The 21,412-nt window shown below is 42.5% G+C and overlaps 1 protein-coding gene and 1 long non-coding RNA gene across 3 annotated transcripts in view; one reads left to right on the forward strand and one right to left on the reverse strand.

Annotated features, from left to right (window-relative positions):
- The window catches only part of CDH13 (cadherin 13), a 715,034-nt gene that overhangs the window by 271,269 nt on the left and 422,353 nt on the right, over positions 1-21,412 (forward strand). The gene's annotated exons all lie outside the window — the stretch shown is intronic.
- The window catches only part of LOC308590952, a 36,352-nt gene continuing 25,678 nt past the window's right edge, over positions 10,739-21,412 (reverse strand). Inside the window, exon 4 of the long non-coding RNA XR_014009965.1 lies at positions 10,739-11,205. This is a non-coding gene — a long non-coding RNA (uncharacterized lncRNA). The remainder of the gene's footprint in view (positions 11,206-21,412) is intronic.

Consider the following 21,412-nt stretch of genomic DNA (forward strand, 5'->3'; position numbering starts at 1 on the left):
GAAGGCAAGCGTGGCCACATTATGAATGTACAATTTGTTGGGGCATTTCTCTCTCGGGAGTTTATGGGATGGGGTGGGTGATCCGTCACTTTATTTCAATTTCTCATCTCTTCCAACTATATGGCTCCTTCCTTGTCCTGCCAGCAATAGGCTTGTTGCAAAAGGTTTTTGGGAACTGACTGCCTTTAATGAAAGGGCTGGTGCTGTGCTGTTTGTATTGTAACTATATATTTAAATTTATTTTATTTTTTTGGTGTGTGTGGTTATAATTCTATAAAAGTTTAATTGTTTTTAATGGATTTCCTCACTATTTTTTTTTAGCTGTTCCTATTCCCCCCCCCACCCATAAGTTGCTTTGATTTCTGTCAGGTGGGGTATAAATAAATATATATATTAATAATCACTTGCTCACAATATTGACTAATATTTGTATTTTGCATGCAAATTTCCCTTAAAATGGTATGTGTTGTTTTCACTGTGGCAACAGATAGTATCAAATTCAAAAAGTTCTGAATTCAGTCAGGAAAGTATGACTCTAGAGCACACTTAACAGATGTTACTGTATTTTTCGCCCTATAGGACACACTTTTTCCCCTCCAAAAATGAAGGGGAAATGTGTGTGCGTCCTATGGGGCGAATGCAGGCTTTTGCTGAAGCCTGGAGAGCGAGAGGCATTGGTGCGCACTGACCCCTCTCGCTCTCCAGGCTTCAGGAAGCTATCCGCAAGCCTTGCAAGCCCGGGGGAGTTCCCGCGGGCTCGCAAGGCTTGCGGGCAGCAGCCTGCAGCCCGGAGCACAGGGCGCCCTCCGGAGGATGCCCCGTGCTTCGGGAAGGTGTCCGCAAGCCTCCCGCGCCTGGCGGAAGGTCCTGCCGGGCGCGTGAGGCTTGGGGCGGCAGCCTGCATCCCAAAGCACAGGGTGCCCTCCGGAGGACGCCCCGTGCTTTGGGAAGGTGTCCGCAAGCCTCCCGCACCTGGCGGAAGGTCCTGCTGGGCGCGCGAGGCTTGCAGGCAGCAGCCTGTTCTGGGGGATTTATTTCCCCCCCCCAAAAAAAACCAGGTGCGTCTTATGGGGCGGTGCTTCCTATGGGGCAAAAAATACAGTAAGTCTTCCGTTGCAGCCACAGTCTGCAGTTTAAATCATATGCCACCATGTGATTGGCAGGTGGGCAGCCCCTAACCCTCTGGCTGAATCCATTTTCCCCATCCCTGATTTTAGAAGTACAAACAAATCTCTCTCCTATTCCTGTGGGATGTGGGCAAACATTCCTAAGAGCAGTTATTTTTGGGTTTTAGTATGTAAATGTCCACATTACCAGAGTTTGTTTTCTTTTTCATGTTGGCAGTTCCCCTGATGTAGAAGATCTGACATAAGTGCAGTGGGTTTTTTGGATCTGGTCTAGAGCCATAGGGACATAGGAACACTTAAGGGCATTCAGGTTGAAAACTTGAGTGTAAAAGAACAGCTGTGGAAGGAATTCCTATTTTCTAGCTCATGAATGTTTGAAACCACATGCTGGGATTTGCTGGAGCCAAAACCATTCTGTGCACACTCGCTTTGTGTTATAAACCATCAGGGCTACAGACTATGCCATCTCTCTAGGTCATCCTTTTCCAACCTCGTGCCCTCCAGATGTTGGTCATGTAGGATGGGGCTTATGGGAATTGTAGTCCAAAATGTCTAGAAGGCATGAGATTGGGAAAAGTCAGTTTAATGCCTTTGAGCAACCTTTCCAACCCAATGCCCTCCATATGTTTTGGACTACAATTCCCATCACCCTTGAGAATTGGTAGTGTTGACCCAGGGCTGAAAGGAGTTGCAGTCCAACAACACCTGGAGACTACTAGGTTTCAGAGACTAGGTAGGTAAGACTAGGTAGCAGAGAGGAATGTGAGGAGGCAGTGATTTCTGTCCCATCCCAGGCTCATTTCCATTCTGTGGCAGTTTTGCTAAAATCTATTTTATTCATTTTGCTATCTGCTATGCCCAAAATGTACTTAATGATGTTTCATTAATATCAATGCATTTCAATGAAAGGATGACATCAGAACAATGAAGAAAATAACAAATATGTAACATTTAAGGACTAAAAGAAGCAGCACATATTCACTTGCATCTTTTCCATCGATAACCTCAGTGGAATGTAACCTAGTGGAATTCCCACTCCTGTTTCCCTTTGTAATAAAATTCCCCCAGACACTGGGCTGTACTGACAAATATACATACCTGGTACCTGATAGTTTCTGTCTTGGGTTTGCTGATTCTTTATGCTACCCTTAGTTAGGTTTTGGTGACAAATGTGGCAACATGTTGTGTTGTTCACCTTTCTATATAATCTGAGATTGAAATCAGTGAGAGTCATTTGTTCCTTTCAGTTGCCATTAATTAGCAGGATTTATGGGGCTGTTTCAGGAATCTGCTCAGGAACTCCCCCCTTCTCCTCTTCTGGCTTATCCCTAACTTTGTTGATAGAATTATATATGGGGAGAAGACTGTTGCCATCCATTTCCCCCAAGTGCCTGCTAATTAACACAGTGAAACAATATTGCTGTGAGCTCTAATGTCCTTGGTTTTATTGCCTCAATGGTCTGATATGCAAATCATCTGAATTTCAAAATAGCAAATGTACAAGGGGGAAAATAAATAAAACCCATATCACAGCTCTATGACATGCTTTTGTCTGCAGCCATTTCTCTCAAAGACCCCCTTCCTTCCAAATAAATATTTGGGAAGGCTCTAGTGGGATATGCTTGAAAAAGATGCAGAGAGCTTGGAAATGTATATAAATAGGCTTGGAGCCATTGTTTCCAAGTCAACTGCAGTTGTCAGGTCACAGGAAGTACCGTAATGGTTCCACTTTATGCTGCACCAGTTGGAGCTCTACTAGAGTAATATGTTCAGTTACATAGCTTTCTAGTCTCCAACACTGTCCCTTTACTTTGGACTGCTCCACATCTTAGAGGAAGGCCTTGAACAGTTTCTTCTAAGAGATCTTAGTGTTGAAATGTCTGTCAAAGTGTTTTGATACGTGCACCCAGAAGAAAAGCCCAGGGGATTCATACATCTTCAAACCTCAGCAGTCCTCATACTTAGCTGGAACCAGTCACTCTCAGTTATTCTTTATCATTCAGGCTCAGATTCTGTCTCTGGCCCAATTTGCACATACCCAGAACCCAAACCATGGCTTGCTATGAACAAGCAAAGGTGTGGGCTCCCACAGTGAAGATCATGGCCACTGCATTCCTTCTCTAGTCATCCTGCTGGAACATTGCTTGGGACTAAGCCATAGTTTGGTTAAGCATTGTGTCAATAAATAGGAAGAAATGAACCTACCTCGGTATTGTCTATGCTGATTGGCAGCAGCTCTCCTGGATTTTAGACATGAATCTTTTCCAATCCCTACCTTGAGATGCTGGGGATTGAACTTGCGATCATCTTCATACCAAACATGTACTGCCAGTGAACTATGGTCTTTTCACTTTCAGAATGGTATTAGAGCACATGGAATGGATTCAGAGGACGGCAAGAAGACAATCTAGATTGAGGAAGCATTGAAGCAATTGGGTAAATTTAGCTTAGACCAATGGAAGACATGGAATGAATTTTTCAGTAAACTGAAAGGGGGTAAAACTTGTTCCCTACTCCCCAAGGATTTGATCTAATGGCTTAAAATACAGGAGAATAGATTTTGGTTGAACTTTAGGAGGATTTCATGATTGTGGAAGGAGTTCATCAATATAACTAATTATGATAATAATACTAATACTAATAATAATAATAAATTTTATTTATATCCCGCCCTCCCCAGCCGAAGCCAGGCTCAGGGCGGCTAACAACAGTAAAACAGTACAAAAGCACAGCACAAACAACACTCTAAAATCATTCATTATTAAATTAATTCGAATCAAGCCACTGGCAACCATTGGGCCAGAGCTCCGCGAAGATTGCTGAGAGACGGGGTCAGGCACCTTAAACCTGATCCTGTACTCCACCGGGAGCCAGTGCAGCTGGTATAGCACTGGGTGAATGTGATCTCGCAGCGAAGACCTCGTAAGGAGTCTCGCTGCAGCATTCTGCACCCACTGGAGTTTCTGGGTCAGTCTCAAGGGCAGCCCCACGTAGAGCGAGTTACAATAATCCAGTCTGGAGGTGACCGTCGTGTGGATCACAGTGGCTAGGTCAGGGTGAGAGAGGTAAGGAGCCAACTGCTTAGCTTGGCGGAGATGGAAAAATGCCGCCTTTGTTATAGCTGCAATCTGTGCCTCCATGGAAAGGGAGGTGTCGAAGATTACACCCAAACTCTTAACGGACGGTGCTGGCACTAATTGCGCCCCCGCAAGAGATGGGAGTTGCCCCCCCCCAATCCCATATCGTCCCGTCCCAGCCACAGGACCTTTGTCTTCGAAGGATTTAGCTTCAACCGGCTCCCACGTAACCATCCAGCCACAGCTTCCAAACATCTGGTCAGTGTGTCTGGGGCCGAGTCAGGATGGCCATCCATCAGATAGAGTTGGGTGTCATCGGCATACTGATGGCAACCCAGCCCAAAACTCCAGACAAGCTGGGCGAGGGGGCGCATAAAGATGTTGAAAAGCATCGGGGAGAGTATCGCACCCTGAGGTACTCCACACACCAAGGAGTGGCGCGGTGACAATTCCCCCCAAGCGCCACCCTCTGTCCCCGACCAGAGAGAAACGAGTGTAGCCATTGAAGGACTGTGCCATGGATCCCCACGTCGGCAAGGCGGTGGTCCAGGAGTTCGTGATCGACCATGTTGAAAGCTGCTGACAGATCTAGAAGAATCAGCAGCCCTGACCCGCCTCGATCCAGCTGTCTACGAAGATCATCTGTTAGGGCAACCAGAGCCGTCTCGGTCCCATGACCAGCGTGGAAGCCGGACTGGAATGGATCCAGAGCCGATGTTTCATCCAGAAACCCACCAAGCTGTTCAGCAACCGCTCTCTCAATCACCTTACCCAGAAACGGAAGAATTATGCCTATTGCAAGTGGGTTCTTTCTTTCAGAGAGACTAAAATGTTTTAGTCTACAATTTTTATCAGCCCCATCCTGAATGGAAAATGATCAGGGATGGTGGGAGTTATAGTCCAAAACAATTGGAGGGCACAAAGTTGCTAAAAATTGCTTTTATCTGCTTATTTTAATTGATTGCATGTATAGTATTTTTTTTGTTTGTTTTCGTTGTGAAAACGGGGGAATATGGTATCCTACTAAAGTTAAATTTTCATATTTTTATAGAAATATTTTGGCATTATGTTGTTGAGGCTGCAATGATAGGAGCAATTTGATATCCTTATGTGGAGGTCATGCCTGGAAGTATCAACATTCTGGGACCAGATAATTGAGGAAATTGACAAAATCACACACCAGCAAGTTGTGAAGACCTCAGAGTTGGCACTACTGGGCCCATTTACAAATTAAAATCAGGACTTGACTGACAAACCTTTAAATGGATTTATTCTGGTGACAGCACATAGGGTCATGAGCAACTTCTGGAAAGGCTTCAAAGGGGCTACTTTAAAATCTTGGTATAGAAGAGTGTGGTGTATAGCCCACACTGTAAAGCTATAACATTATGACTGGCAACAGGCATACAATATATGGACACTGTTACTGGAGAGTGCTGAAACTTTGTCTTTACAAATACATCAGACAGTGGAATTCTAGTATGTATGGTTTATATATGGGTTTCATGATAATCATTTTTTATATACGGTACTTTATATTTATAGAAATATATTTGATTACTGTGTGGAATTTTTTATTATTATTACAAGGGTGAAGATATATCCAGAGTGGGGAGTTGTAGTTCTTTGGTTTTCTTGACTGTTTGTGTAATTCAGCTGTAAAATGAAACTAAACATTTTTGTAATTTTTTATTATTATTGTTGCAGTTTCTGTAGTTGAGTGGCGATTTGGGGAATCTGTTTTACTTTGTGACCATGAAGCTTAGGAGTTAGATTCCTAAGAGTTTTCCATTTGGATAATAATAATAATAATAATAATAATAATAATAATAATAATAATATAATTTGCAAGTCTGTCAGGGATGAGATGTGTGTAGGGCCCAGCTCTGTAAAAAAATTATAATAGTCAAATCTGTAGCCACTCTGTGAGTGGCTGTTTAAATCTCTACCCCATCTTACTTCGAAGTTGAAGAAACCTACATTCACATTTTTTTAAAAAAAATAAAACCACAAAGAGCTTCCAACTAGTCCCCCTTTAATTTATTCCAATGAAAACCATGTGAGAATATAAGTGAAGAGACTTGTCAGCTTTAGCTGGCCTTAACTAGAGCAGGCTGTCACTTTGGTCACTGATAACCAAAATACATGCTCTGAATCATGTTTAGGCAGACATGCAGACATGCATTGTCTTAATTGATCTGTGTTTCACAGCCTGTGACAAGGAATAGCTGTGATTGCCAGTTTATCTGACAAACAACTCATGGGAAGATTTCTTTTCCTGCAATTTCTCTCTCTTTCGAAGAGTGTTAACTGTTCAGTGAGCATGGGAATTGTTTTTTTTTGGGGGGGGGAATTGCATGATGCTACAAGCTCTTTTTGATCATACCAGTGGACCTCCACATGTCAAAAGGGGACTCTGTTAAAACATCAAATGTACCGAGTTGCCTCATGAAATTGGGAGGGGGGGTTGCATTTGCATGATGTCACACATGTGCCACCGCCCCCAACTCAGCCAAGCCGACTCGGTCCACCACCCCCACTGCCAGACACCTTACCTTTTGTTCAATGCCATGAGGCTGAGGCCACCTCGGCAAGGCCACCCCCTCCCCTCTGTGAGGCCCGTTGAGATTACTAGGGTGCCTTCCCTGTGGTGATCGTGAAAGGGATGTGCCAGTGTGAAGACGCTTTGCCATGGCACATCCTTTTGAGGATTACCATGGATTTTTGTGGGTGACTCAGGCCCCTCCTTGAAAATATGGGAGGCTACACCCCAGATGGTACCCCTGCGGAACACAGTGCAGAGTTAGCTGTTGCACCTATGTAAAGATCAACAAATCTTGTTAAGGCAATGGTGGGGGGAGGGGAATGTGTAAGGCAGCTCCCCAACATCCTCCCTTACCAGCAGATTCTTCCCATGCCTGTTGGGGGGCAGTGAGAGAGGTGAGGTAGCTTCCTCCTTGCGTGGTTGTGCCTCACCCCACTCCCCCCTCTTTCTTGCTATGGATGAACATTAGCCACCTAATAGGGAGGAAATTTACTTGCATTTGAGACAAGCTTAGTGAATCAAGTTATTTTCCTCCTCCCAATCATTATGCCCTACCATTTCATAGCTACAGTTTAACAGGTGCTGAGGGCACTGAGCTGGGTTGATAGCAGGGATAAGTGGAAATGAACTCCCTACACCCCTTAAAGGGAATCCTATAAAGGATCTTGGGGTTGTCAGGCTCTGCTTGGGGGTTGGCATGCCAGCCCCAAACGTATGGCAGTAATGCCATAATATCAGTCCACACCATGGTGGGCCTGAGCTTGGATTCCCCCATGGAGGATGATGGCAGAGAGTTGGAGAGAAATTTGGTTCAGCTCAGATTTTAATGTGAATCTAACAAATCTGCACTTCCTGAAGCAACATGTGAACCAAAACACAGCTGTGGAATGGGGAGATCATGCCATCAGTGTCAACAATACTGAGCAAGATGGACCAATGGTCTGATTGGTTATAAGTCAGTTTCCTAGGTTCCTATGGCCCGACTAATTCCTGTGTCTCCAACAGTTGCTTGAAAGCACAGAAGCAAGCTCAGGTTGTTTTTTTAAAAAGAAGAACACAGGAATGACATGATATGAGAAGGTGGTGGTGGTGATGGTGTCCCTTTGCCGGCAGACACCATGACAGTGTAATGTTTTAAGGGATATGCAAATGCCCTGTCAACAGAAATAATATTTGTGGATTAAATCCATGGGATTGGGGGATTGCTCTAACCTGGTGCAGTGAAGCAATGGGGGGAAATGGGAAGGAAAGGGCTTAGTTCTCTCTCTCTCTCTCTCTCTCTCTCTCTCTCTCTCTCTCTCACACACACACACACACACACACACACACACACGATTTCTGCATACATGGGGTTCTGCAGAGATGCCTACAAGCACAAAATACAGTTGTCATAATTTTACTTGAAATAACTGAGAAAGACATTTGATGGATTCTCCAAAACTTTGGAACAGGATAAGCCAACATGATGCTTTCTAGATATTGTTGGACTACAACTCCCACCATTGAAGGCTTTTGGGTTAAAAACCATAAATGAATAGACCATATCATGCCACCAGCCCTGGCTCTTGGTCATGGTGTCTGAGGCTGATGGGAGTTGGAGTCCCACAGCCATTGGAGGATACTATGTTACCTACCCCTACAGTAAAGACTATTTTTTAAAAAATAAATAAATCATAAAATGTCTAAATAATGGGTACAATTATTTTCCTGTTCTATTAAGCTATCTACAGCATTATTCTAGCCATGTCTACTGAGCAGTAAGATCTACTGACTTCAGTGGTGCTTGCTCCCAGATAAGTGAAGTTTGGATCTTTTTAAATAGCTGACCATGTTGTCAACAGAAAATCCTGTAAATACTACAAATGGTGGTTTCCCACATCCCTGTAATAATTCATGCACTTCCAAGCACAAAAGAAGCAAGAAAACACACACACAAATGCAGCACAAAATGAAAGGAACATTAATTTGTAAGAGCAAAAGTTCCCCTTCGTATATTGCCTTTTGGAATCTCTGAATAGAACATTAATTGGCTAGAAAGGATTTGCCATTCTTGTGTCTTCCAATACTTTGCGATGAGTATTCTTGCTGCTGTTGCTGCATACATGAAAAAAATTCTGTCCTCCCTCGGCACCAATTGGCCAACAATGCCCAACTTTTCATCTCCGTGAAGCTGGAAGAATGGCAAATGAAGGTGATGGACTACATGGAACTGGCAGAAATGACTGGCAGAATCCGTGACCAGGGAGAAGAGTCGGTGCAAGAGGATTGGAAGAAATTTAAAGACTACTTGCAGAAATACTGTAAAATTAATAAATGTTAAAATGATGTTGGAATGGAAAATAAGTGGTATTGGCAAAAAGATTATTAAGAATATGCAAATATGGATTGACAATGGTTGAAAATACATAGTTATAATAGGTTAAGATACTGAGTAAAGACAAATGATAGAGGGTAAGGATTTGCTGAAAGGAATTTTAAACGGGAATACAAAAGGGGAGGTGTGAGGAAGCCAGGAAACAAGTAAATGAACTATAAGATATGAAATACTGATTTTTCTTTTTTCTTAACTGTTTTTTACTTTTTGTGTGATTTGTCTTTGGTATTTTTGTATCCCTTTTTTCTTTTTTCTTTTTTCTTTTTTATGTTTAAATTTTGTAACCTTTTATTGTTTCTTAAATTTTAATAAATATTATCTTAAAAAAAAAGAAAAGTTGTACAGAGTTAGACAAATCTGGAAATTCGTCCCATTCCCAAACTCTGAATGAGAATTTATTCAGGGCACCCATCCACAGTTTCCACTCTATAGCTGCTTCTGTTCTGGATGGGCTGTTCTGGATGGGCTTCTTCCACCCATGAGTGGAAGAGTACTGAAACATTGGTTTGAGCAATAAAGTTGGTCCACTTCTGCTGTTGACTCCAGCATCATTGTTCGAAGAGTGTAAAAAGCTTCACTTGAAAGGATCCGACCCATGGGATAGTCCATGCAAATGCTAGGAGTGTCGAAAGAGTTTCAGGGGTTTTTTGGGTGGGGAATCATACTAAACATCAATGAACCGATGCAAGGGAGACTCCATATGAATTCGCTGCTAAAAGCTTTTGTCATATATTAAACTTTAGCAGCAGCCAGGTGCAGAAGGGAGTTATGAACCAGCTAATGCATGCAATCGCCTCTGTTCCTCCTTGCAAATAGCTATGTTTTGTGAAGCAGCAGTAGCCTCGATGTAGCTTTAGTTAAATTGGCAGATTATACTAATGCTGCTCTGACAGCATTTGTCTTCATGCTCTTCAGCAGCACAATGACTGTTACAAAGCCTTAATTCCAGAAATAAACATGCTTTGCATCATATATAATCTTGCAGCTTTCATGTCTGGTGATGGTATTTATTTCGGGACTCCTTTCCTTTTCCCACTTCAAGGCTGTGACAGGCTTAGTGTATAGGGTGCTCCTTAGGAGTCCAGCTAAATCACTGAGAATGGATTTTCAGGGTATAAGCTGTTTAACCTCATTCCTCCATGTTCTCACCTGGCCATTATTGAATATTGCTTCTCCGGTGGAGTCCATGGAAAGCCTGAGATTACTCCAGCCACCTATCCATATCTTTTGCTCTTACACTCTTTCTTTCCTTGTTTCTCTGCAGTTAGAAACTTTAGGTCAACTTTAGAGGAGGAAAATTCTTCCTTTACTTCCATCCCTTGCTGTGCATGCAACAACAACAAAAACCAACCATATCCCAACTATAAGAATTTCACTAAAATTTTCTTTCACCTATGACAATTGCCAGTTGGAATTTCTTTCTTGTTAATTACTTTTCTTCTTGTTGAAGAAAAGAAAAACAAGATTTTTTTGGCACATCGCTGATATTTACCAATGCACAAGAGTCCATCTGCACATCAGTAAACACACACACACACACACAAAGAGAGAGAGAGACACAGCATCTTCATGAAATCATATCTGAAATTAAGATTGTGATCCTGATGGAGAGGATGCAAATGAATGGAAGCTACTGAAAGCAGCAGCAAACTGTACAAGCCAAAATTCCAGCATTCACATTGGAAATTCTGATGAATAACATGGAGTTCAGAAGCAGCAGATCATGTCTCATCCTTACACCATGCATGATTTCCTCCTGTTTCATCCTCAGATTTACTCCATGGGTGGTGGTGAACCAGAGGAGTTCCTTGTTCTGTGCAGGATTCTCTGCTCTCTCTTTTCTCCTGACACCTCTGAGTTGCTTAGAGTTCAAAAAGAATTGTGAGGTAGAACAGGATTGTTCCCATTTTACAGGTTCAAAAGGGAGCCTGAAGGCTAGTGACTTGGTTGTGCTAAGATGTCTCTTTCTTCCTGCTAAGCAGTGGCCAGGACAGTGGATTCTCACATCATCAAACAGGGGAAATTGTAACCAAGGCTGTCGACAGAGCAAAAGTGTTGTATTGTGAATATTTCGAAACACAACTGTTAAAAAGAGAAAAAAGAAAACATTGACAGACATTCATAAATAATTGAAAGCAAACTGATGCCTCTTAAATAGAAAAGAAAAACCTCATGAACGAACAGTCAGCTTGTTATTGGAAGAAAAAGTAAAACCAAATTAACTAACTGAATGGTTATAAATTATTCACCCAGGCCTGCTGTTTACTAACAAATGTATTTAGGATGACTTGTTCAAGTAACTGTGGAAACAATATCAGAATGTTGCTTAGGTTTCTGGAATATCAGCACTACAAATTGTGGGTGGGGAAACTATTTCTATTAAGGAAGGGGTTTTGGGGTTGTTGTTTTTTAAAGTTTCACTTGGCAAATCCAATTCAAGAAGAAATAAAGTGTAGCTTTAATGAAAAGTGTTAGATGTTTGGTGCAACATTGAGTTTTGCATAATTATTTTCTTCTAAGCTTTGGATAAAGCTGCAAGATGTACAGGAGAAGTAACATTTGAAAAAAGTCTCTGATTCCCTGAGGTGCCCTTGGGGAATGTGATGTGCTTTTAGTATGCAAGGAGCAAACATGGGAAGTCAAAGGCCTTTTATGTTCTACATAATGACAGTATCAAGTTGACTAAACAGTATTTCACGCTATGAAACACAGAAGTTGCAGGGATCTGGTGTGTGTATATGTGAGGTTCAGAGAGAGAGAGAGAGAGAGAGAGAGAAAGAGAGAGGTAGTTGGGTATGTTTTGGATTTGTTTAAATCCTATCTTGTTTATAACCCATCCATACTCAGGCAGCAATAGTTAAAACTATGTCTGGTCCCAACTCCCCTCTTCTGCATGATGTGGAACTAATAAATGGTTCAATCATAGCACCCACACCTACCCTTAATTCAGCCCCTATAATGAGGTTCAAAAACAGAGGTCTTGATTGCTGGTTATCAACATGTGTTTTCTTTTTAAATAGTTGCAAGATACAGTCTTGTCAAAGAGAGGCACGCAGCATGTATTAATATTGCATGGCTATTGCTCTATAGGCAATGTGCTAATGAGGCTAGGCCAGCAGGATGCCATTTCTGGTTTATTTAAACACAAATTGGAATTGGCCATAAGGCATTTATGCAAAATTATAGATTGCTTGTTGCCTTTTTTTCCCCTCTAGGAGAAATTTTTTGGCAATTAAGTTGAACCGTCGTTAGGTAACTGGAAAACTAATCTTAGGAGGATGTCAGAGAACATTTTGCCGATGGGCATGTACAACATTTTGGGATACACAATGGAGGAAGATCCCTAGCTGGGACTGAGTGGAGTTGGGCTATCTTTCATCTGCCTCTGACAAATTAACAAAAGTGCTGTGTCAGGTTTGTTCGCTTGAGGTTTTTTTACCCAACTTTCCCAAAGCAAATTGGAAAGCGCATCCTGAGCATTTCATTAAGACTGATTGTCAGACTCTTTGGGGCCTACAAAAAGGGGAAAGGTCACACTGTGTGCAGGGGTGTACCTAGGGGTTGGGCAGGTTGCCCCCTTGCTAAGGGTGCAGGCCCAATGGGGTGCAAAAACCACACCTTTCCACTCCATCAGGAGTGGCTAGCAGAGAAGGCAGTGAGTGGTGGGAGGGAGGGAGGCAGAAAGGCAGACAGGTGAACCAATTGAGGAGGAAGAGGGGAGGGGAGGCAGAGCAGATTGACCCCGATGGCCATGGAAGAAGTCACTGGTGAAGCACAAAAGGTGACAAAAAGCAACCTATTTGAGTTTCTGGTACATGGTCTCCCCCAGCTTTGGAAGCACTGATACACCCCTTTGCCAAGGGCACAAGGCATGGCGGGTGGGGTGACACCAATACAACTCCTTACCAAAGGTGCAAGGGAGCCTTGATATGGCTATGGCCATATGAAATTAAGGATGCAATCCTAATCCCAGTTAATTAGGATGTATTGGGGCTTGCTTCTGAGTAAATCTGCGCAGCATTCCACCGTGCCTTGTGGAATTTCCTGGCAGGAGATGCAGATTTGGCTTGGATGCCTTTAAAAAGGATGCTGTGATGACACTGTGGAAAGTTCAGAGGCAGTAGATCTTCAAGTACCTGTTGCTGAGGAACCATGGGAGAGGACTATTGTCTGCATGCCCTGTTTCTGGCCTTCCCAGAGGCATGTGGTTGGGCATTGTGTGTTGTTTTTGTCTCATACAACAGGGCTCTTAGAAAAGTTTTGTCAGCAACCCTTAGTCACAATAGCTAAATTGGACCCTGCACGGTCAGAGGCCATACACTCTTGAAAACCAGATGCTGTGGACAAACAAACAAATTCTTTGTTGTGTGCTGTTTTTCCATGTTTGTCAAATTATACAAGCAAAGAAACCAGCCACTGCAACTGCATCCCACCATGATCTCGCTTCCCAAAGCTGTTGGAGAAAGCCTAACAGCACACCCAAATTATCTTTTAAAACCTCAGATTAGCCACTGTCAGTTATTTTTAACAAAAGGTTAAAATGTTCCCATGGATAATTGATGCTTCACCATTGTGTAGAATAATAAACAGTTAGTGTGTGTATGCGTGTGTATGCACACACTGAATTGGAATCCTTAATTGAAGCAAGGATGTAAAAAAACAGATGCGGTACATGACACATTGAGAGTGGATGTTTACATGGCCGTTGTCATGGAGCAAAAACCTTTCTGGTAAATTCAGCTCTTTGTAGACCGAGCAGCAATGATTTCCCCCACCCCCAGGAACTGGAATGAAGTCTGCTCTTCACTCCCTTGGATTATTTTAGGGGTTCTTTGGTTCTTTTTGAGCCTGACCCACCTGCCTTTAGCTGAAAAGTGAAAAGCATCTGATTTTTCACAACTGCAACAAAGCTTTGGGGTCTCCAAACCTTCGTGCAAAGCCTGAGTAGCATCAGTATTGCTACCGTGTTGCTGGTGCAACACTTGGATCCTGGTTTTACTTCTTGACATGGCTTTGCCTTGCTTTGGCTTTGTGACAGCACATTGCCATCATTTTGCATTGGCTATGTGATGATTCCTGAAGCCTACCCAGAGATGGGATACATGGATGTGTGGTGGATCCTACCCCAATTCTCATATCTTCTATGTTGTAAGTAGATGTGTTTGTGTGTGACCCCAAGTAGGAAGGGCAATTGATGCCCTGATAAATAGGTCAAGAATTTTGTTCTTGTCTGCATTCCCTCCCCCCTGCAAAAAAAAAAAATGTTCTAAAGGGTGCAGGGTAGAAGGCTGTTTGTTGCCTGAAAATTGGGGCATATAGTTGGGGGTATTTCAGCTCAGTCCTATGGTTGCTACAACATGGACATAACTCTTCTCTTCCAAAGAGCTCACATGGTTCATCTGTTGATGGGACAGTTATTGGGATTAAACCAGTGGTGAAAACCTCCCTTTCTGATACAAATGCTCTCACCCTATTTTAGCATCTCTGCAATTCCCAAGAAAACTAAACATCTCTCAGGCTATACCTTGACTTAGGAAATGCTGACCCATCACAGAGGCCAAAACTTTCACTCTGCCCATTCCCCAGCTCAGTAAATCTGCCTTCTAGCTTCATAACACACACACACACCCTGCCACCAAGGCGGATATACTATAAAACTATTGCAGTTCAGGTTTCAAGGTGCCTAATCCCGGTGGGGCCCCAGAATCAACTTTAGTCCACACTGCTTAAACATTTTTGGTCTAATAGACCCAACTTGATTAATTTTTGTTGTATATATTTCAACAATCTCAGAGTTTGAGAGTCAGTAGCACAGATGCTATAAAGGTTGTTGTAAACATCCCCATTGAAGGAGGCCCCATAACAGTTCAAGCTTCAGGGCCCCCAAAATATAGGTCCACCATTGCCCACACCCCACCCCCTGTACCGAACATTTGCCTTGGTCCTTTACCACTCCTTGCAACACAGTCTCCAAGAGACTTAATACAGACTCATCACTCACCCAACAATCTTGTGGTCCTCTTGTTTATCTGCCATGTTAAGTTGTTCTCCATCCAATGGGTAGGAGGAAAGGTCACTGTGAAACTGTGTCTTGAATAAATCCCAGCCTAAAAGGCCAACAGTTGCTTTGAGGACGCAAATATGCATCAATTAAGTATCCCTTCTCAAAAAGAAACTGCTTGCAAGTCCTTATTTACTGTGTGGATGTCACTATCATATCTTTAGCTAGTAGCAAAGTGCAACCCAGATGGAGCAAGGCAACAGTTTGTAGCAACACCATCACTTACTAATGCTGTAAGAGACTAGTGCTTTAGGGAAACAGGAGAAGCTGGTGAAGGGCGGAGGAGTAGGAAGGGGGAGAGTTCTGTTCCAGCGATTCATTCTTTATAATAGGTTTATAACCATGAGCAATGACAAGCCAAGTCAGACTGATTAGTATCTTATCTCTGTAAGCTTCCTTTGCATGATAATCATTAAGATTTTTCTAATCCAGAAGAATAAGAAGCTATTAGTCAAGCAGTTGTCTCTGATAAGGGGGGGCTAAGTCTTGTTCCTCAATGAGGTCAGAGGCACAGCTTTGAAGGACTGGTCATGAAATGTGGGCCCTAGCTTCAGTGGTCCCTCGAGCTAAGTTTCCCCACTGGGCCTCTTTCACCTAGAAGAGGCAAGAAGTGCAGAGTGAAAACTCTGGTCTCCTTGGATGCTTTATGATGCCACTGGGACACTTGCCAATGGGGGGGGGAGGGCTTCGCCTTGTCATTCCCTGAACCAATCTGTAGCATTTCCAGTCAGTCCCTTCTGAAACCCCCAAGAGCCTCTCCCAATGAAAGGAGACAATACTAAGCTAGAGGAACCAATGGTCTTACGTGGTATAAGACACCTTTCTATGTTGCTATGAGTTCCTCCTTTGAGGAAGGGTTGTAGGTCAGTGACAGAGGATCAGCATTGTGTGCAGAAATTCCCTGATTCAATTCCTGGCATCTCCACATAGGGCTCCTATCTGAAACCCTGGAGAGCCACTGCCAGTCCGTGTAGACAACACTGAGCTAGATGGACCAATGGTGATGGACTCAGTATAAGGCACTTCCTATGCTGTTCCTATTACTACTGCATTCTGGAGGCATCTCTGGGCTCACATGTAGTCTGATTTTAACTTCTAGTGTCACTGTTCCTTCTAGATGAGCCGTTTAGATGCCCTGACTCAGAATGGGATCAGATGGGCTTTATATCTCATGGGTGTCATTACCAACATACCCATAAAGAAGACTCAGTAAAAGAAGCTTGGTTGGTTGAAATGTTATATTCATTTAAAATATAACAAACTGGAGGATCTGCAAACAATAAATCAACATGTTTACCGAATCAAAATATAGTGCAGACAAGGATGTCCTTTGGTAGGAAAAACCAACTTCCTCCCCACAACAGGGCATGTTTACAGGCACATCCTGTAGTCCCATTGTAAAGGATTGGAAAGAATTCTTCCTCCTTTCTATGAGAACCTTGAGAATGTGAACTCGACGAGTGAATATGGTGATTGTTAGTAAGGAAAAACTACCTGGCCATCGTGTATTGGGTATAGGATGGGGGGAGAGAGTCAATTTCTTTTTGATGGTTCTGACTGGTGAGGTTCCCTTGGCCCCCTGATGGCTCTTTGGCTGGATAAGCAGAAGTGGTTCTTTGTGTGAGGAGTATCAAAGGCAATGTTTGATGTGAATAGAAGCCATGTTGGGAATGGCTGTGAAAGGCAAGACAACATGGCATGGTTTTAATGAAATTGTTCTCAACAGCTGCACTTGTCTGAGCCTAAGATGGGAGTCAATGTTAAAAGAGAAGTTATGTCACTTTGTAGCTATTAGGCTTAGCCCTGATGGAATCAAATGTAGTTTGTTGCAATGCATGGAACACCCCTTCCTGAAAAAGCTAGCAACTCTGTTTAGATGAGCATTCTCAAGAAAGTCCTGGGCTTCAGCAGGGTGGTCAATTACTGGCCATTTTTTAGTTGATTAAGGGTGGGTGTGGATCTCTCCCACACCTTCAAGACTAGTGGATCCCAATGTGTGGGACATTGATAATGAAGAAAGCTGGTTCTCATGGCAGATAATTCACAAATCATACCAAATAGTTCACAGACACACACATACCAATTAAAATGAAAGAACATGTGCAATTTCTTGAAACAAATATTTTCTAAAGTCAGATATGTTCCAACTAACAAGTCTTCAGTGGTAGATCAAGAATACAGAGCACCAATATGAACATATTTTCAGAAGGTGTACTTATTTTTTGTGATGTGCTGCAACAAAAATATATATTTTGAAATGGATTTTAATGTGTATTCAATTTTGTCAATGTCATTACATATAGAGAGGGTTTATTTATTTTGCATACCACCCTTCATCCGAAGATCTCAGGGCAGTTCACAGCATATAAATTCAAAAAGTAAAATATAACAAAATAAAAACACAAGATACATAATAAAAACAAGAACAAAAACAAAGCAAAAAGCCCCTAACTATGCTATTATTATTATTATTATAAAATTATCATTTTAAAGTTGTTTTATGCATGTAATTGATTCATAAGCTACCTTTTCTTTTTCTCTTGTATCCATCATTCCATCCATTCATCCCCCAAAAGGATATTGTATAACTAGCAAAGGTTCAGAAAAGAGGTTCCAAGGGGTTGCAGCAACTCCCCTATGGGGAAAAGTTAGGGTTCGGGCCTATGCAATTTTTGCCCCCAACTTTTAGTGTGAGCTTAAGTTGAGGAGATAGCAACAGAAGTTAGAGTGCTGCTGCTACCCACAAATATTTCACTGTATATTTCCTTGGGTGCTCTCTGCTGTATTTTTTATCTACTAGTGGTTACCATGGTCACCATATGCTAACTGTTTCAGACTATATTGATGTTTAAGAGCATTCCTTAACTAAGTGCTATCTGTTCTGCTCTAAAATGCGGAATGTTTAACTGTATTTTTTTGGGGGGGGGGGGTTGTATTTAATTTATGATATTTTAGGAAGCTTGGAGATTTTCTTTGAAATACGAAGTGGTGTAAAAATTGCCCAAATAAATCAATTACCAGGGACTGCTATGTGGAGTGTTGACACCACCAGCAAGAATAAGACTTTTGAAAGAGAGAGACAGAGAGCGTAACAAACTATGGAGAAGCCTGTCAATAGCTACTAGTCATTCTGGCTGTGCTCTGCTTCCACAGTTGAAAGCAGTGGTTGCTTCTAACTACCATAGAACCATGGAACTGTAGAGCTGGAAGGGACCGCAATCTGGTCTACCCCCTGAAATTCAAGAATCTTTGACTCACCTTGGGCCTCGAACCCACAACCCTGGGATTAAGAGTCTCATGCTCTGCCAGCTAAACTATCCAGCCTCCAGTTGCTGGAAACCACAAGAGTGGAGAGTGCTCTGCTTGAGGGTTTCCCACAGGTATCTGGTTGGCCACTGTGAGAACTGGGTGCTGGACTAAAGGGGCCACCAGCCTGATCCAGCAGAAGGCTACTCTTATGTTCTTATTTCCATTGTTCACCTACATCAGTTGTTATTGTTATTGTTCACCTACATCAGTTGTTATTGTTCAGTCGTTTAGTCGTGTCCGACTCTTCGTGACTCCATGGACTAGAGCACGCCAGGCCCTCCTGTCTTCCACTGCCTCCCGCAGTTTGGTCAAACTCATGCTGGTAGCTTCGAGAACACTGTCCAACCATCTTGTCCTCTGTCGTCCCCTTCTCCTTGTGCCCTCCATCTTTCCCAACATCAGGGTCTTTTCCAGGCAGTCTTCTCTTCTCATGAGGTGGCCAAAGTATTGGAGCCTCAGCTTCATGATCTGTCCTTCCAGTGAGCACTCAGGGCTGATTTCCTTAAGAATGGAGAGGTTTGATCTTCTTGCAGTCCATGGGACTCTCAAGAGTCTCCTCCAGCACCATAATTCAAAAGCACCCATTCTTCGGCGATCAGCCTTCTTCATGGTCCAGCTCTCACTTCCATACATCACTACTGGGAAAACCATAGCTTTAACTATATGGACCTTTGTTGGAAAGGTGATGTCTTCGCTTTTTAAGATGCTGTCTAGGTTTGTCATTGCTTTTCTCCCAAGAAGCAGGCTGCTGTCACCATCTGCAGTGATCATGGAGCCCAAGAAAGTAAAATCTCTCACTGCCTCCATTTCTTCCCCTTCTATACATCAGTAAGACCCTCTAAAACCTGTACCATTTTGCCTACTGTAACAATCCTCCACCCCATTTTGGGTGCCCCCGCCAAGCTAAATGTTCAGCTCAGACCTATTGTACCTGAAACAAATAAAGAAGGGACACATAAGAAAGCTGGGGAGAAGGGGAAATGGGGCCAAATTGAAAAAGAGGAACGCTTATGATCAGAACCGGAGAAATGTACCATTCCTTTGTATTTACTAAGATATTTATTTGTGTGCTTCCCCCAATTCGGTACAGTTTAAGTTTCTGCAGAGCTGTGAAAATGCAGGTTTATCTACTCAGGGCTTCTGTTGTCACAGGTCTTTAAATATCTTTATTTTTTCCCCTCCTGTTTCGAAAGAGAAGGAAAATATTGCAGACCAGGCTCCGATTATTACTCACTTTCATTTTGCTTTGCTACATAAACGATGAATCATGTACTATCGCCAAAACAAGCAAGCACTTTGGAAATAATGCTCTGGTATCGCTTACGCCGCAGGTGGTGAGAGACAAAGCCTTTCATTTTGGGTGATGCTTCTTAAGATAAATCTCTTACCCTTTGGAATAAATAGTGTTCCCATTCATTTCATGCAATTTTTAAAGAATGCTTCCCACCGAGTGCCAGCTAATGTTTCTCTGGCTGGTTTGAGTAGTAATGGCAGAGTCAGGCATAAGCAGTTCTTCAGGGAGAGCGAGGAGAAATTATTTCACCCACATGATGCCACTGTGAAGCATCACTAATGGCAGCACTCTCAATTGCACGTGAATGGATTAGTCAATTTCATCTTCTTATTTTCCAATCTTAATTTCAGATCACCACACCAGTTTGCATCAAAATTAGTCAGCATTTTAATGTGCATTTCTATAAATATATACATTTTGTGTGCAATTTTGTCCAATGTACACATTTTTACATGCCATTTTCCCATACATAATGTATTTTGCATATTATTTTCACAAAAGTTTGCAGTTCTGTGCATATTTTTGCCCAACAAGACTCCTTATTGAATGATTTTAAAAATGGAAATTTTTACCACAACTACTGTAGAAGTGTTGATTTTGAAGGCTAGTTGCATTGCAGTTCACGGTTGATGCAGAATGTGTGAATTTGGTATTGTCTTAAAAGGCAAATTGAACCAACACCCCCTGCCATACCTCCTGACAATGTACATGGTGATGATCCATGGTTGTATCACTAGTTGCACAAAGGCACACAGGCAAGAATGATGTTTTACCAGGGATGGATGCAAGAAAACAGAAGATCTCCCTTGCCTCTAAGGACATTGAGTACTACCTTCATTTTTGGATGAGGTCTATGCGGTTAAGTTCAAAGCTTCAGTGGGAAATGAGTTTTGTAGAGGGGTATGAAAGATGTTGAAAGCCCCCTTCCCAATTTACATAATGGGACGCAGGGCCATATAATTGGTCTTGCATCCAGCATCACGTGCCTACCCACTTTCATCCTCCAATGTCTGTGCATTAAGCATTGATGTTTGAAGGAGAGCCTACAAATAACACATGATCTGGAACCTTGCACAATCAGGGTTTCATGTTTTATGGAGAAACATGGTGTAGGCCCCCCTAACAGCTTGGGACCAGTTTACTTCTGAGATCACCTTACCCCATCTTTGGCTACTTGACTGCTTCAACTGCTTTACTCTGCAGAGCTGACACTCACTGAACATTATATGTAAATAACCATATGAGTGTATGGCTCAACTATTTGTGAACACAGATTGCACACTCATGGAATGGAATGTGCAAATATTCCTCAACGGTTGAGTAATCGAATGATGCACATTAATTAGCCCTCTAATACGGTGATCTTGACAGTGACTTAAACTGCAGACCAAAGTTTATGGGAGAGGATTTAAAAAGAAACCCAATGCCTGCCCAAGTGTAAATTATCTGGCAAACAAAACCCAGTTGATTTTTGTTCTCAGAAAGCTTGGGAAGCATATTGAAAGCTACAAAAAGCTATAGTTTTCTGCAGTGTGGTTTGCAGGTATTGTCCAGGTATGCCTGTCCTTACATTTTGGTGATAGGCTGCAGGTGCTAGACTGTGAGGTTCTGGTTCCTTCTGCTGA

Source organism: Podarcis bocagei (assembly GCF_964188305.1).
Source record: "Podarcis bocagei genome assembly, chromosome: 7".
Lineage (NCBI taxonomy): Eukaryota > Metazoa > Chordata > Lepidosauria > Squamata > Lacertidae > Podarcis > Podarcis bocagei.